Source organism: Ornithodoros turicata, chromosome 10 (genome assembly GCF_037126465.1).
Source record: "Ornithodoros turicata isolate Travis chromosome 10, ASM3712646v1, whole genome shotgun sequence".
Taxonomy (NCBI): Eukaryota; Metazoa; Arthropoda; class Arachnida; order Ixodida; family Argasidae; genus Ornithodoros; species Ornithodoros turicata.
The window spans coordinates 1796144-1814682 of NC_088210.1; the positions used below are offsets into that span (position 1 = coordinate 1796144).

Sequence of the window (18539 nt, forward strand, 5' to 3'; positions counted from 1 at the left end):
ATGGGAGTATTGTTCGTGAAGGGGGTCACAGTTTTGCGAGTGTTTCCCGAACAATACTCCCATCTCCTTAAATAGCGACCGGTTTTGTAATCTCTCGTTCAGTTTGGCACTGATGATGTCTGTCGCAGGACACTCGCAAACGCATGCAAGCATCTGGACCGCAGGACCGGAACCGCACCCGTCAGACACGCGTTGTCATCCCCTATTTCAAAGGCGTTTCGGAATGTATCCGCCGGGCTCTGCTTCCGTTGGATATCAGGACTATGTTCAAACCGCATGTTAGACACCGAAATCTCATATCGAAACCAAAGGACCCCGTCCCCCCGGAAGACCAGTCTGGAGTAGACTACAAACTACAATGCCAAGACTGTGACACGTGCTACATTGGCGAGACAGGCAGAAAACGGAACGCTCGTTTCAAAGAACATACGCGGGACATAAAGAGCGTGACGCACGCCACCCGGTTTAAAACGGAGCTTGATGGGGACACAGGAAGCTTCTAGAGTTTTGGCACATACGTGGTGACCCCTCGGTTTGCAACAAAAACCGTGGCCCCCTTCCCGAACAATACTTCCATCTCCTTATATAGCGACCAGTTTTGTAATCACTCATTCAGTTCGGCACTGATGATGTCCGTCGCATGACGGACGAAACGTCTGAGTAAACCTTGTTATTATGTTAAGTCGAAGTTCTCTACTTTTTTGTCTAGTTATGTCGTCTCAAGGCTTTTGGAGTATGTTTGCATTATCAACGCGTACGTCACATCACCATTTTGTCTTCAGAGTTAGTTCGCTCAACAAACATTAGCCTAAAAGGCCGTCTCTTTCTTTAACAACAGTCTCAACCTCAACAGAATGGTGCCGTGACCAGGGTCCACACTGATATAACTACAAAGCAGGCAACTCTACGCTCGAATTCGACAGAGACTGCAAGGTTGAATACCGGCACCGACCTTTTTCGTCGGCCACGGTGAGCTTAAGGCGGAATCACTTCTTCAGTGAGCCTATGGAATTTTTTTTTATTCGCACAATCCGCGGGAACAACGCGGCACACCCTTGCGAGATGCATATTGGAGTGTTCTTTGTGTCCCTCTGAATTAGTAAAGCTTTTTTAATGCGTAAATGAGATGCACCGATTTTTAGCGAATAAAAGTTTGTCGTAATTTTAATACATGACAGTCAACGGGATCCGTGAAAGTTTGCTTCTCTGAACGCTCACGGGCTTGTTTTCCGCTAGAAACTGCTTTAGTGTATTGTGGTTCGCGAGGGGTGTGCGAAATTCTAGAACGTGTATTGCCGTCTTCTCGCGTGCTCCAGTGCCGTGTATGCCAAAGGGAGTCTGGCCATTAGGAGGAGCCTAAAAAAGAGGCTCGACCTGTCAATCAAACGTAGGCACATTTCATTGGTTGCTGTTTTGCATGGGAGCTGCCATGACACCAAATTTTCTCCAAAATGGATTATGGTTCTTGAAACGGCGAAGCGGAGATTTCATGACAAAAAAAATTCACAGACTACTTTAATTTCATACTGTGAGTATATATCGTCATGTACGCATCTGCAAAATCAGCTTCAACTTTCGCTCCGCCATCATTATTTACGTGAAAATGGGATGTTTCGTCGCTAACGTTAGGCCTAGTCAAGATAGTGATACCAGGAAAATAGCAAGAAAGACGACCATTATACGTAGGATTTTGCTTTATATAATTGCATTTTATTTATACATACATCTTTGCTCCTTTTTTGATTCAATGTACTTACATTACGTGATATAAAACTTCATACCAGCTGTCGTCTGCTACGAAGGCGCGGTTGTACCGCAATCCTGGCCAATCACTTCTGCCAGCAACCATTTCTGCTATTCTGAGCCTTCCCAACATGCCTCTCTCCGTGCAGATGGCGTTCATAAAAGTGGGCGCAAAATCTGTCGTTTTGCTCTGTCACCAGTGATATCCGTTTCAATCCAAATCCATCAATTTTCTCCAAAATGGTAGCACCCAATAAATAAGGGTGAGGGATAAGTATTGGATGGATGTAACAATAGACAACTGTATTTCGACCTGTGATTGGTTAAATACCTCAAAAAGTGGGTGGAGCATCAGGTATAGGCAGGTCCCATTAATGGCCAGACTCCCTTTGGTATACACGGCACTGGCGTGCTCTGAACTGTGGCGCCACCACCGTTCACCTCAATTGCAGTGGGCGCTCCTCAGCTGACATTTTCTCCGCGTTCTTCCTCTCATTTCTCTGTCGTGGCGAACGTCGTTGTGCAATATCGCGTCAGGCCTGGATACAGTCGTGCCTCGTTTATATGGACACTTTCGTTCCTCGCTAAAATTGTCCATCAAATGAATTGTCCATAATAACGAATCGTCCAACATTAAATACCATATGTTACGAAAAAACTGAGTAATCAGTGCCTGCTGATGCGCATACCCCGTGAAGCTCAAAGTCTACAGAATTTTAGCAACTTTGATTGCTCGAGATCTGTCCTCGTTATCTTCGAAGAACTGGAGCGCCGTTTGGAGACTTGCTCGACCCATGTGATCTGTCCTCGATGATGAACTCGGGAGAAACTAAAGTCATCTTAGGTCCCCTTTCTCCTTGTAGGAGATACGACGCCATGATGCCCATTCCAGAAGCATCCCCCGCACTACTGCCAGCCTCTCGTTGACCTTTAGGTGTCTTTACTAACAAAGAAGGAAATTTCGAAGAAGGGCGCGTCACCGTCTAGTGTACTCGTAAGGGTACCCTGGAAGGGTGGCACAATAACCCCCAGAATTCTTGAGTGACAACAGAAAATAAATTTGGAACAACAGTTCTTTATCCCATTCTCCTAGAGGTTGTCGTCCTGAGATGGTGTCCATAATAATGAGCCAAAAATACTTGCGGTGCTATGGTATTAGTACCTGATTGTACTGTCCATTGTCCAAAAAGCGGGGTTCCATAACCGAGACACAAATACATGGCAAAAGTTTCGTTTCGGGGAAAAACTGTCCATAGTTCGCGTCGTCCATATTAACGGGGGTCGTATTAACGAAGCACGGCAGCATTTCGCTATGTGTTCTTGGGTCGGCCCCAAACTAACTAGCGCCTCGCGTTTGCGCTCGCTGTTCTCAGGCGCTGTTTTCATCTCATGAATGATAGGGTTATTCAGTATTGCAACCGTTGTACGGGCTGTTCTAGTTGCACAAAATTTTAAAAATATAGAAAGAAAGTGTACGTAGCGTTGTCTCCATTTGAGCCTAAATAGCGGGGCAGCCGGTAGGACGACTAACTAAATCAGATATTATAGTTTTCGGTTTAGGGGACTCCCGAGAAAGTGGCACACCTGCGTAAGAGAAGTAGTAACAAGTATTTCCTCTTGGGAACGTGCCCACGTAACATCAACTAACGTTTATCAACCTACGTGTACGCATGCATCCCAAGTTAGAGCTGTTGGAAATGAAATTAATGTTTCAGCTATAAAAGAATTGCAGTCGCAATAATTAGTGTGAATGTATTATTCAGGCTGAACGCAGGAGACCACATTGATGGAGTAACACAGTACATCAGCACAGACTCTACAGATGTCAGCATTTAATAATGAAATATACATTGATATACGTCATACTCATCGCGTATACCGTCCTCTTTCTCACGTATTATGTCTCTTTCTCACGTATTATGTGAGTGTGCTTCAGGAAAAAAATATTGCACGAACAGAGCTACGCAGACACTGTTAAACTAGACAAATATTGGCACGACGAAAGCAAGCTGAAGCTAAACCAAGTAAGTCAATGTGCAGTTCTCTACAAGTCATCGCGCATATACGTATGTATACAGCGTATGTATAGCTACAAGCGTAAACCACAAAACATATTTACACTACGTGCAGTCATTATGTACATCATTTTACGTTTACAAGAACGGTGCGCAAGGAAGCTCGGTTGCTACACACAAACATTCATACGCAGATGAAAGCCCAATGTGATGCCATCGATAGAGTTTATCTTCCATTCCTATATTGTGTCGCGCAGTTCATCATGATGGCTTGGTTCGTCCCTTAGTTTCATGTTCCTCTTCACTCACGGGTCGACAAGCTCTGGCAACAAGTATTCCAGACAAAAAAAAATCACTTCAGAAGAAGTCTTTGCCAAAATTGTTAATCGCGCCCAATATGAATCACCTTTAGGTCAGACGGGGACCACACAACGCCGAGCTGCTTTCCTCCCCTGTAGTCCTTTCAAGGGTATCATCTTCTGCAGTAATTGCTATATTGGAAAGGAACTCAGCTGCTTTTGTGACAAAGATTGTACTGTCCAAGTCTGGCTTCTTGGGCTGCGAACCATAATCCTTGTCTCCAAAAACACTCCTGAATTCGGGATCTTTGGAAGTCGTGGCCTTTCCGAAACGTAATGTTCTCTTGCACAGTGTACGACTTTCTTCTTTGGATGGGATCAGCTTCTTCATGGCAGAACCTGGGCTCCTTTCGATGGCCCTGTTCGTAAAACAGGAGTGCCACTGTCGAAGAGCAGCGACATGACACCGGTATTGGTAGCCACTTCCCTTGGAACAGTCCACACGCTTTCCCCCTACTGTACGGGCAATCATTTTCATGGGGGCACAAGGGGAAATGTTGTGAGCATTTCACCCTCTAGCCTTCCTTCGAAGGTTTCTGCATTTAATATCCTAATGTATTTATTACATTATTTACTGTGAGTCTGGTTGTACACTTGGTAACACGAAAAAACAATCATCATCATCATCCCCAATGGCGCGGATAACAAAACTACCGAAACTCGAATCTCAGCTCATAAATTGTAACCTGTAATAGTTGGTGAATAATAATTGCACCCATTTGAATTAAAGGGTCTCTGACCAGAACCTGGTCAATATCTTTCTTCGTATGAATATCGAACATACGTGGTGCCTCCAAGTTACACTTGGAACGTTTTATCTCTACGGAGCCGCGAACTGTTCTAAACAAGGGGCTGAAAGGCGGTTTCGCTTTCAACCCTCAACTCGTCCGATCAGGGCAGATGTCTAGCGATTACGCATGGGTTCTTCCTAGAGTATGACGTAAAACGCCCGCGACGTTTATTGGAGGAAAGTCCACACCAGAAGTTCGGGTGGTTTCCGCAACTTCCGTATTGCCGGGTGCTTTTCTTTCAACATGGATGTCGAAGGAGGAAGCACAGCGGAGTCAACAAGTCAGCTTTCAGCTGCCTTTGAGCAACCGAGAGGGAAGTTCTGCTTACCCTCAGCAGAGTTGGGATACCTTGATTTTGACCTGTTGAGCCGCGAATCGACTTGAGTATGAAGAGGAAGTTCCAACAACAGACTGCTACATGAAGTTTCAGCATTCATGTGTATGTGTAGTTGAAAGTTTAGTGGGGCAAGGGCAACTAAGGCCAAAAACCGCCCAATCAATGACGAATTTGAGCACAAGGTGAATTAATGGGTATGGATGGATTAATAAAAATACTGTTTAGCACGTCATAATATAGATGCTCTAAAAACTGTTAAATGATACAAGCTTTTACAGGCTACTTATAAGCTTAGTGGTCTCTAAAAATTTGATGACATTTATGTGTGGCACAACTGGTTCCTCACTCAGCAGGAGAGAAGGGTGATAAGGGATGTGATATCGATAAAACGTCGACAAGTACGTGCGGCGATGATGTTCATATAAAGGACATGTCAGAAGAATATGTGTTACTGTCAAAGGTTCGCAACAATGATGGCATTCTGGCTGTTCTTCACCTAACAGTAAGTGACGATGTGTCATGTTGGTATGTCCAATCCGAAGACTTGCAAATGTAGCTTCATAAAATCTGTTTTTGTTGACTGCTACCCCATTCATTAACTGCTCGTTTAATCATGTGTAACTTGTTCTGTGTTTCTTTATTCCAGCTTTCCTGCCATAACGAGAGCATGTCTCTCTTAAGCACTGTTCGGTGATCCTGGAACTTATAGCCATAATTTGCACCTCAGTTTCAGCTCCTTGGTTCAAGCATAATATTGCCGAAAGAAGTCGAGTGCTTATGCTTAAAGTAGCATATTTAGAACTTCGAGTGCAGCACGAACCTATGAGCGCAAATGCTCACAAGTAGAAGCGTGTCTCATGCACAGTCATGCTGGTGGGTTTCAATACAAAATTGTTATTCTGAACTTTTCGCCCATTGTTCGTCACTTATTCAGAAAGGGTGCAGCTGAAATCCTACTCGTCATCCGACTAGCTTTAGCTTTGTTCAACACTTGCGTGTCTCATACAGGAGATACATACACAATACATACCTACAGTTTGTGCGAGGGGTGTTGCATAAACTTGGAAAAGCAAGAGAATGGTTATACCAGCCTCTGCGATCAACAGGATACGCAAAGCCTCTTCCATAGTAAGTACTACATGCTTTAAATACCAAAGATACTAGGTGGAGGTACGTCTTTCCATAATTTCCCTCATTTCGTTCATATTTACGAAAAAGTAGACTCGTATATTGACAGCCTGTGTTTATAAGTAACTTAGTCCAGTACAGTTCATGGTCATTCATGCCATACTATACGAATATTCAGAATATACCAGCATTTGAAAAATCTTTCAAGCTCTTTATAGCACCGATTTAACCCTGCACCCTGTACCCTGCATGTCGAATGTTATAAAGCTGTAGTGCTATTAAACATATTTGTAACTTGAGTTGTACAGTATGTGAAGGCAAAAATTGATTGCCACATTAGCTGTAGTGATATTTGTACTTCATGGTGTTCTAGCATGACAAAAAAAAAAACACACACGAGCAGATTTTTAAAACATTTGTTAGCCACTTTGTCAATGCCCCTTTTGCAAGCATTTGCATTGTAAGAGATTGGGTTCATGAATGTGAATACAGAGAGAACTGTGGTGTATACCTTCACAGAAGCAACACGTCGCAGGAACAGGAACAGATACTTGCAGGCAGACGACTGTGGACAGACGCGTACCCAGGATTTTTCTGAAGGGTTGTCCTAACTTTGACAGCATTCTTTAACTGTTAATATGCAACACTGTTTGTTACCACCAACGTCAATTGAAACCTGTGTAACGACTGAAATTGAGGTGGTGGTCAGGACGTCTGGACCCCCCATAAATCCGCCACTGTCTGTGCATCTCACATTAAGTGTACTCTCTCGTGTTCAGTGCTGCGTGAGGTATTGCTTTGGTGTTCTGCAAGCTTTTGTCTAGACCTGTATATATATTAGTCAAACATGCCAACAACATAATGTTGTTTGTTACAAAGAGTGTGTGGGGGTTGCATTCCGCACTGGGTAATGCCACAGAAGGGGTTGAAGTGCTGCACCAGTACCGCCGCCGCCTCTCTTTTTCTGTAGCGAAGTGACGCCAAAAACAGCGTAAGAATCCCTCAGCGAGCATGTGATTCTTTCCTACGTACGATACTATACTGCTGTTTATCGTGTATCTACTCAGATGGAAAGGGATACATTATTGGCGGAGGTGACGGCGCTCCCGCACTGGGTAACGCATACCCTAGTGACGTCACTTGGTGTGCACATTAATTGGCTTTAGGGATGCTCCCTTTCTTAGTAAGAAGCCTGTATTGTTTATGACAATGTTTGTGAGAATTGTACAGTGTGCTAAAGGGAAATTGCAGGAAGACTGCATAGACCAGAGGGAGTAGGAAAGAACTAGAGCAAGCGAACGGATGTGTGTTGAGATCTGGTCAACGGAGTGTGAAACTGTAATAAAGGGTCGAATGTGCTGTGTGTGGTGCAACTATCACTGCTGATCCCTGACACAAAGCATAATCTCATCAGCCTTCTTCTCCTGGTAAGAACTACATTGGGCTCTCAATTCCACCGCCGGCACAAATCCAATCCTGTTCTGACGCATCCATTTGTCCACATATTCGGTCAGCATGTCGTAAGTGTTGTTCAAACTCTTACGGTCTGATACCACCGAAATAGTATTGTGTAAGCACCTCAGGTATTTTAATGATCGCTACGTGCAAGTACATCAGACTGTTATGCAGGTTACCCTGTGTGTGACCTCCGGTTCCCGCTCTCTGTCCTCCAGAAGTGCTCACTACAACTATCGAAACCCTCAATATTCCTTTTGTGCGGAAAGTGCTCAGTGCGAGTAGAATGTAGACCATTAGGAACCAAGCTTTTTATCTTGGGCTGCTCAGATACTCAAATATGCATGTGGTAGAGTGTGCAAAGTGCAAATTGCAGTTGTGTAGTGTGCAAAGATGATGTAACATGAAATGTGATTCATATAGTTTATTGTAGCACTCAGATTTCTTCATAACGGCATCATTTGTAACAGTGTCTGACACATTTTAGCAGCCACTGTTTTAAGAAAATAAGCATAAAAATGCTGCAACTATGACAGTATGAAGAAGTTCTTTTGAACCTGGTGGCAATTGACGTTCTGAGGAAGGAACACCAAGAAAGGACAAATACATACAAAGTGTCAAGTGCCTAAGAAATGAATTATGAAAGAAGGAAGTCACTGAAAAGGTTAGCCAGCAGTAAGGCTCGAACCCACACCTTCTGGATAACCGATCCAGGGCTCTTACCAATTGAGCTAAGCTAACACGCCTCTCGAGTGACTCCCGAGGGTGCGTCACCTTCAGATGGCGCACTCTTGGAAGTCATTGGAGAGGCGTGTTAGCTCAATTTGCAAGAGCCCTGTATAATCCAGAAGATGTGGGTTCGAGTCCTACAGCTGGGTAACCTTTTCAGTGACTTCCTTCTTTCACAATAAAGTTATTTTGTTGGAGTTTGAAATTTACTTGAGCTCTCTTCAGCAAGCCCCTGTATGCTGCCTTCTGCTTGCTCCAGTTACAGTCCCGTTTTATGGGCAGGAGAACATTTATCACTGTTATTATACAGGCATAACTCTGTGTCCAGCATGATCACCGCCGAGCACATTTGCAGGAACTCACAGGTACAAAACCTGCATAATAAATATGTGATTCCCTCAAGCAGCTATTTTACAGTATAGTAACTAGGACATGGAACTCCAGTAGCAGATGGTCAGGCAACATAACACTGGTGATCTTCCCATTACAATATATTTTCTAAAATGCTGAAGATAAGTTGATAGAATTGCTGCAATGAACTGCTCAATTTTTCACCTTAGATACATTTTTAGCACTCTGTCTTTCACGTTTCAACATATACATGCCTCAAACCTGCAGAAGCTTGTGTGCAAGAATAGTCACACACCTCATGTGCAACTGGCATGTCTAAGTTGTATCGAGATGTGTCAAGTGCTTACGCATGCTCACCACCTGCAGATTCCTTTAAAGGGCCCACAAAAGTGTTGTTAGTAACAACTGCACGCTACATGCTACATTTATATAAGGTCCCCGTACCTGACAGACCACTGTCATGACCACTGCCCGATGTCTTCCTTTCCTGTTCCTTCCACATCCATGAAATCATCACCTTAACATTGCTAAAAAAGCCATACAAATTAATGATGATATCATTTCATAGCAAATTAAATAAGGCACAAAGCTATCAGCCTGATGATGTGCCTGGCACCAAGCATACGATAACTGAGATATTACCAGTACGAGCATACAGCAAATTACAATCACAAATAAAACACACAACTGCACAAAGCCGTGCATATATTCACACACACACACACACACACACACACAAAGAACGTAACAGAGCGGCCTGTCTCTAAGAAGACTTGAACAAGTTTGTGTAACTCTGTTTTGAAACTGGACACACGGAGGCTATTTCCGATCAAACCAAATGTGTGACCCAATTTGTTCGGAAGAGGAAGGGTGTCTCCTGAATTCCGTAGTTGGTCCGTAGCAGTGGAACTTTGTAAGGTGGCACAGTGATGGAATTCATACCCTAATGGCAAGTGTTTAGGATGGCGCCAAAATATCCCCAACTTCCAAGGCAATTTCCAAGTGAACACTTTGTCTACTGTAAGTATTTGAACATCTTGAGGAAGCTATGGGGCATTGCACATGTAGACATGGTTGTGGTACACCAGGCTATCTTTTTTTGGTGCACTGCAACTTTACCGTAGTTGCCCTCTGTGGCGTTTCCCCAGATTAGAAAATAATAGTGGCTTGGGGCAAACTAACCATTTCCTGCCTCGTATTTTCAACGTTTGGTTCCACAACTTCTTCAAAGAAGTCACGAACTACATTGGTGCACACTGCTGTGACAATTAAAATGTTGCACATAGATACGGAATACACAGCTTCATTTTACGTACTGTGGATGCTGCTTACTGCATTTTGGCGTGGCTGCATTCCGAACAACACATGGAATTGTACAGTATATCTATTGATTTAGTACGTAAACATCAGTCGGCTTTCATGTTTTTTTTTCTTTGTTGGTTAAATGATATCCTAACATCTGCATGCCACAGCGTAATTCTCACAAGCCGAGTAATCACTGCATAAATTATACGGGAGACACTCGTCACTTCCAGTTGCAACCGTCTTGGAAGATAGATTCGAGGAAGGCACTGGGGACTGCTCTAGGCGGATGTTTTTCTTACTCGAACCCTGTTGTTGTTCAGCTGACGGGTCTCTTTCGTAGTCTGCATTCTTCAAATCTGATTGGCAACATCTGCACTTCTCTGCGCTGTCAGGACATCCTCCAATACTGTCAAGCCATAGCTACCAGTGTGGTTGAACGCGCAGTATCGTATGGATCTGAATGCCCGCCGAGAAATCTCGCTTTGCTGACACAATCGAGAGGCATGTGAAATGAAGTCCAACAGTGTAGCTCGATAAATTGGTCGGTAATTCCAAATGATACAAAAAAGAAAACTTTGAAATACACACACGCTGAAACGGCGCGCTGGAAAGCCTGAAAGTCGTCGTAGCTAGTTCCGCTTTCCACGGTAGTCGCTAATTGGATTACCGCAGCTATAAAACAGGACGCAGACGTCGAAGTACGTACGACATTGTACGTACGTACGTAGACATTATGACAACAGTGTATTGACTTTAAAATGTTGGTTCTTGCAGAAACTTGTTGTAGTAGTGCTTGATCACGTGACGGCATTCTGCGTGCTTATTGCATGAGCGATTGACGTCATCCCAGACGGATGACCAGATGAGTTTTGTATATATTGCCACGAATCATCTTGGAGAAACTTCCAGGGTAGGCACGAAACGGTACATCTCATCCCGGCGCGTGATGAAGAAGAAGCAAGAAGATTCCAGACACATCGCCTCCTCCCTGGCAAGCGCATGCGCTGTTTCTAGACTTTTCGGCGCGACGCTTAAATGCTTGTGCGCTCCAGGCTGGAGCATTCTTTCTTTGGACTCAGTTGTGTTCAGAGAGCTATCACTCTTGTGATTTTGCTACCAAGTAGTCTAATAAACCGTTTGCTGTTTATTCGACGACTCGCCGGTCCATTTCGCTTCGTGACATTTCTGGTGGAGGTGCGAGGCATCCCTTGTTCAACGGCCTGGAAGACCAACTGCGACAAAGCAGAAGACAGCTTGGCCTGCCTGCAGAATTCGGTCCATTAGAACCCCTTAAACGCAAGAAGAAGATGACTGCGGAGACCGGTACCCAAGTGGCGCAACCTGTTGCTACGCCCATAGCCCCTGCACGGTCGCCGAAGACATTCAGCGGGGAGTATTACGACGACGTGGACGATTGGGTCGACCACTACGAGCGGATCGCCCAGTTCAACAATTGGAGTGACGACCAGAAGCTCGTCAACGTCTATTTCTCCCTGGAAGGCACCGCGAAGACATGGTTCGAGAACCGGGAGACTTCGCTGACGTCCTGTGACGTCTTTAAAAGCAAACTCCGCGAGGCGTTCGCTTTTGAACAACGAGCTGAACGCGCTGAACATCTGTTCCAGAGACGGATCCACCTGCCAAACGAAAGCGTTACTGGCTTCGTCGAAGATGTGTTGCGGCTCTTCCGGCGAGCTGACCCCAAAGCGTCCGAGGAAAAGAAGGTTCAGCGACTCATGAGGGGCGTAAAAGAAGAAATTTTTCGCGCCCTGTCCCGGAATCAACCCGCCACGACGGACGCTTTTCTGGAAGAAGCGGTCCGCATTGAGAGGTCCATGCTCTCTCGCGCTACCGTCGACCAACGACACCAGGGCTACGAGGCTTTCTCCACGACCACTGGCCTCGACGTCGGATCGCTCAGACAGCCGATTCGAGAGATGGTATGGTAAGAAGTACGAGCTCTCTTCTGTCCAGAGAAAGCACAAGACCCTTTATTTTCGATCGGCCCGATCATCAAGGACGAGGTTCAGCCGGCAGTCCAGACGTCGTCAACCGTCAACCCCGACGCCGAAGTACCAAGGCCAACCTACGCCGCCGCTCTGAGACAGGTGCCACCTACTCGCCCGCCATACTACGGAAACCGTTGGACGCCTCCTCGACCTGTACAACCTACTCCGAGCGTCCCGCCACGCTGTCCGCCGTTTCGCAAAACGGACGTTTGGCGGACTCCCGACTTCAGACTGCTCTGCTACCACTGCGGAGAGGCCAACCACGTCTATCGCCGATGTCCCTACCGACGTCTTGGCATTCCCGGATTTTCATATGGGCCATATGGATGGACACCATATGGGCCATCACAAAGTTGCGTCCCTACCTGTACGGACGGCCGTTCAGGGTGGTAACAGACCACCATTCTCTGTGCTGGCTGGCTAGTTTAAGGGACCCCTCAGGACGCCTAGCGAGATGGAGCCTTCGATTACAGGAGTATGACGTAACCATCACTTACAAGTCACACAACGACGCCGACTGCCTGTCCCGAGCACCACTCCAGCGAGATGACAACAGTCTCGAGAACGACGACGCCTTCCTCGGTCTAATGAGCGCGACTACCATGTCTATCAAGCAGTACAACGACCCCGAATTGAAGACACTCGTCGACTATCTCCAGGGCCGCGCCGACAATGTTCCTTCCATCTTCAGAAGATCACTCCAGAGTTTTTCCCTATGCAATGGTGTCCTCTACAAAGAAAACCGCGCACCACAAGGCGCTACGTGGCTTCTCGTTGTGCCTAGAGACATGCGCCTCGAGATTCTTGAATCCTGCCACGACGAACCGTCATCAGGTCATTTGGGATACAGCCGAACACTGGCCCGTATAAGGGAAAAGTACTACTGGCCAAAACTGGCCAAGACCGTCCACCACTACGTAAGGACGTGCCGGGAATGCCAACGACGAAACGCCGCCGGTACGACCTTCTGGGTACCTTCAGCCAATCGCACCGCCGTCGGCGCCGTTCGAGCAGATTGGGATGGATCTACTTGGGCCCTTCCTACGTTCGTCTTCCGGCAATCGTTGGATAATCGTCGCCACCGACTACCTGACACGCTATGCCGAGACTTAGGCACTTCCACAGGGCACAACAACAGAAGTGGCGAAGTTCTTCATCGAGAACATCGTACTACGGCACGGAGCTCCGACGGCCTTAATTACCGATAGGGGAACGGCATTTACAAGCAGGCTAACACAAGAAATCCTTCGACTCAGCCACACCCCCCACCGGAGGACAACGGCGTACCATCCGCAGACGAACGGGCTCACCGAACGCCTAAACAAAACCCTTGCCGGCATGATTTCGATGTACGTCGACGTCGAGCACAAGACATGGGACGAAATACTGCCTTACGTCACATTCGCCTATAACACGCCAGCCAGGAAACAACGGGTTTCACACCGTTCCGCCTTGCACACGGCCATGACGCATCGACTATGCTGGATGCGATGCTGCCCCACGAACCCAGTGATGAAGAAAACGACGCTCTGGATTTCACACAGCGAGCAGAAGAAGCCCTCCAGCTGGCCAGAGAACGTAGTGGTCAACAACAACGCATCGATGAAAGAAGATACACTTTGCGCCGTCGAGAGGTACGCTTCAATCCAGGCGACTTGGTTTGGGTTTGGACGCTGATTCGACGACGAGGTCTTAGCGAGAAGCTACTCAAGCGCTACTTCGGTCCCTAAAAGTACTTCGACGCATTGGAGACCTGGATTACGAAGTGTTACCCGAGGGTAGCGCTCCCTCTCGACGACCCCCAATGACTGAAATAGTTCACGTCGTTCGACTCAAGCCGTACTACAGCAGGTAGCGCTGTAGACTGGTCGGAAGGAGACAACACGATGAAGAAAAAAAAAAGAAAAGACGGCATCGAGACGATGCCACATCTACGGATGGAGCAATGCCACGAATCATCTTCGAGAAACTTCCAGGGCAGGCAGGAAACGGTACATCTCATCCCGGCGCGTGATGAAGAAGAACCAAGAAGATTCCAGACACATCGCCTGCTCCCTGGCAAGCGCATGCGCTGTTTCTAGACTTTTCGGCGCGACGCTTTAATGCTTGTGCGCTCCAGGCTGGAGCATTCTTTCTTTGGACTCAGTTGTGGTCAGAGAGCTATCACTCTTGTGATTTTGCTACCAAGTAGTCTAATAAACAGTTTGCTGTTTATTCTACGACTCGCCGGTCCATTTCGCTTCGTGACAATATGCGTGCGTTTTATTAGTTTTACGATAGGTGGGCCAGCGTTTGCGTGAACCGCAATGTTTAGAATTCGAGTTTACGAAAACTACGAGGCGTTGAAGCATGGATTTTCGTATCTTAAGTTGTGTATTCTATCGGTAGCCCCGGTGGAAAAGTCCCTACAGCTTTTATCGTCAGAGACCTTTTAGAGCCGCGCATTTTCTTTTACCTTGCATGTTACACAAAAATGTTGAAGTAAGTGAGCAAGGCTTTTGATTTTTAAAGTATTTTATTTATCAATGTCGGGTAGCGCCTTAGCAGTTTTGGACATGCGGCACCCTTAGAGCATCCAGGACTCCAAGCCTTGGCTGGATTCTGGGCGATTCCACGCGAAATGATCCAGTGGACCTGCTCTGCCCTCAAAAAGCTATCGGGAATGTTTCCGAAAAAAAATTTTGCAGCCCCTAACAGTGCAAAACGACATACCACGAAACGTTTCTTCCCAGATACCAATGTGGCGGGTGCTAGACACAAGCAACGCTGGCAGCACTAGCGAAAACTGTGCCTGGCGTGAACGCAGCTGCGGCTCATAAAAAGCACCTAGAAATGTGGGGTTTTCATTAGCCTAAAGAGGAAACCATGCTCTCCAGGAGTCGCAAATTCTGTTTGTCATGCTGTAATCGGTGCCAGTATACGGAGAGTTTCGCGCCTATTTCGCGATTTCAATTTTAATGAATCTGTTTTCCTTCCAAGACCTCATGAAGTACTTCAACAGAAAAAACCGCAGGACAGGTCACTTTCGTAGTCATTGCAGGAAAATAGGGGAAGGATGCAGAAGTCTGAAATCGACGTAGTTCTATAGAACGAGCCTTCCTCTACAGCATTTTAAAATCTTGAGGGTGGTCCGCATCCCACCCCTTCCTGGTTCGGACGCGGATCGCGTTGACCAGGTTTGGGTAGGATGCGGATAAACCGCGCGATTGGGCCGTCAATTCACACTAGGTACAGAACACATAGTACAAGCTGTACGCAAGGCGCTCGCGCGTCTCGGAGGGATCTCTGGCGCCTCGAGCCGAGGTGCGCGTTCGGCACCGATCCTCCATTCCACTTGCAATAAAATCTACTACCCGCATTCACCAACCAACTTAAACCATCAGTTTAGTGACGTCTGCCCGTATTCACCAGTCACACTTAGCCACTGGTTTAGTGGCGTCTGGTTTAAGATGATCACGTGATCTCTCCGGCTCTGAAGCCGTTTGACCACAACGCATGCGCATTATTCACATTGTCACGGGATGGTTGAGGGGAGTGAGAAATTAGCAGACGACGGAAGGGCCGCGAAGAGGAAGATGCCCGTTTTTTTTTCTTTTTGCTATGAGGTTGATAAAGAAAATTTCAGGCGGCGCTGGCGCTGCTACAGGTGGTTGCGGGATGGTGTGTGGGTAGCCGGCGGTTAAGCCTGCCTTTGTGTTTGTTAATAGCACGGTTAATATGATCGCTAAAACAATTTAAAATCTTGAGGGTGTTCCGCATCAGACCCCTTCCTGGTTCGGACGCGGATCGCGTTGACCAGGTTTGGGTAGGATGCGGATAAACCGCGAGATTGGGCCGTCAATTCACACTAGGTACAGAACACATAGTACAAGCTGTACGCAAGGCGTTCGCGCGTCTCGGAGGGATCTCTGGCGCCTCGAGCCGAGGTGCGCGTTCGGCGTTTGCCAAGTTATTGAAGAGGCACGAGTACGTATTCTCGTGGAGGCGATCGTTGTACTTTTGTCACTGTTCGGTCGTCGATTGTGGTTGCGTATAAAAACTGCACCTCCATGGACCATTGCTTGTTTATCGTTTGTTGTGCGGCCTGTGTGGTGAATTGCAACGATCAAGATACCCTTTCGATCGCTGGGGCATGTCAGCAGCGTGTTTTTACGCTTTCAAATCTGGTGTCATGTGCGTAGCGTGTGTGGAGGCGCATCATCACGGTACGCTGCCTGTAAGTAAACAGCAATAACATTGATGCAAGGGTGGCCATAGCCTGCATCGGACTCCCACACGCATAACTTTTATAGTGTTATGGTTTCAAGAAATTGACGTGGTACTTTACAAGGTGTCACAAATCTGCAACGCATTAAAGCATCGCTTCGCTGGCTGCGTTTGTTCTGGCGCACGACGGAAAACGAACGGTGCAGTCCAGTTTACATCCGCGTCCTGTGTGTGTGTGTGTGTGTGTGTGTTAGCGCTGTTTTCGTTGTGTTACCCAGGGTGACCCTGCCTGTGAGTTGTATGGAAGTTGCCAGTGTCGTGACCTCCTGTCGTTCTATCAGTGCGGTGCTATGGTTAATTGTGACCTCCTTTATCTGCGTATCTCTGCATATAACATTCCTGTTCAAATCATCAAGCACTGAATTGATTTATTTTGTTCAGCTAACAAAGACTGGCTGTGCTGTGACTGTCACTTGCTGGAACTTAATATAATGGGAATGTACACACTTGGCCTACAGTCATATATTGAGCGCACTTGACATCACAGATGCCATATCTGCAAAAATAAAAGGGCACACTTTAGTGTCGTTACAATAGCTGGCCCTTCAGAATTTGTTGTTTATTGAGACCACCTACACAAAATACAAACACTCTTCTCTTTGCTGTTAAAATGGATAAAATATCTCGTACAGAAGGTCTTATTTGTCTCAATAATGGTGTTTCAAGGGTGGAGCAAACATACAATGGACAAAGGTAAACACATACAACAACAGCTGCAACATCAGCTACAAGCAAATCCGTGCTGCTATTTGCATTGTGCTTGCTTGTTCAGAATCATATATTATTGAGGAAACACTTTTACATACCTGATCAGGCACTTGTGTATTTTACTGCGCTCATTCTATATAAGCTTCTCCCTTGACTTCATACTGGCATTGTAAACAACCTCACTTCCATTATCATTGCACCATTACATGCCAAACAATCACGACCATCAATGCCTAAAAACTCCCCACAGCTTATGCCATGCTATATATGCCAGCTGAGACTTTCAATTTAGGCTTTTTGTTCAGGAAGAATTTCTATGGTGATGCAGTTGCAGTTACCACTTCACTTTGACACAGATAGCTGAATTTTGACAGTAAAATTACATGAGAAGCCCATGTGACCTCTGCTTCTCCTTTGGCAAGGCTGCTGTGAGAACTGCCACTGTCCAATTGTACAAATTAAGGTATTGCACGATTACATCAGCAGCTCTATACAGCGTTCTTGAGAATTTTCTTTTTTAGCTTTTAAGTCATGCTATAGTTCTCTGACTGTTCCCAGTTTTCTACACTGTCCTGTATTGCAGACAACCTGAAATACAGATGGTAAAGCTCTGAAAAATTTGTGCATGTGCCCCATGCATTTGTGCACTGCGTAGTTACGCAGTTATAAACCGCACAGCTGTGTGCTGAGAGATTGTGCTATTTCTTGAGAAACGACACCGTGGAATATCAAAGCAAACAGCAGCACTGATCATTGTCTGCTAGCTTTCTGTATTGATATGTATTTGACAGTAAGTGGAAGCCTGCAATGGACAAATGAATGCAATGCAAATAAGCTCATATAAAGAAAAGAATGAAACTTGAAATCAGATGCATCTTATCTACAATGTGCTGTTATTATTTTTTAGGAAATACAGGATTGTATATCTTTCTTCCACATTTTCTGTTACCTTTGAGATACTTTGGCAGTTGTAACTTTGCAAAAGCCGACATATTCATTCAGCTATGTCAGCACAAAGCTACACAACCAGACAGTATATTAGTGTAGTGAACGCGGTGTACTGCATCATCAAGGACAAAGTCTGGGAGCAGAAATGTGGGACATTGCTTAATATGCAGAAAAATAACATAGATGTTTTTGCATGGCTGACCACCTAACTTCAATAGCCAGTAATGAACATGCGATGTCTTCAGCTTCAGTAATAGGTGACGTATGGGGAGGGGGGGATGGTTTGCAAGTTAACAGCACCCAACAGCAACAAGTTTCACAGATTTTGGGCAAACACATCTATGTTGGCACACATGAAGGCCATACAGTTATTTCATTACACGTTATTGAAATTT

The 18539-nt window shown here is 45.9% G+C and overlaps 1 protein-coding gene across 1 annotated transcript in view; it reads right to left on the minus strand.

Annotated features, from left to right (window-relative positions):
• LOC135371150 (uncharacterized) overlaps positions 1–18539 on the minus strand; it is a 279646-nt gene that overhangs the window by 229148 nt on the left and 31959 nt on the right. The gene's annotated exons all lie outside the window — the stretch shown is intronic.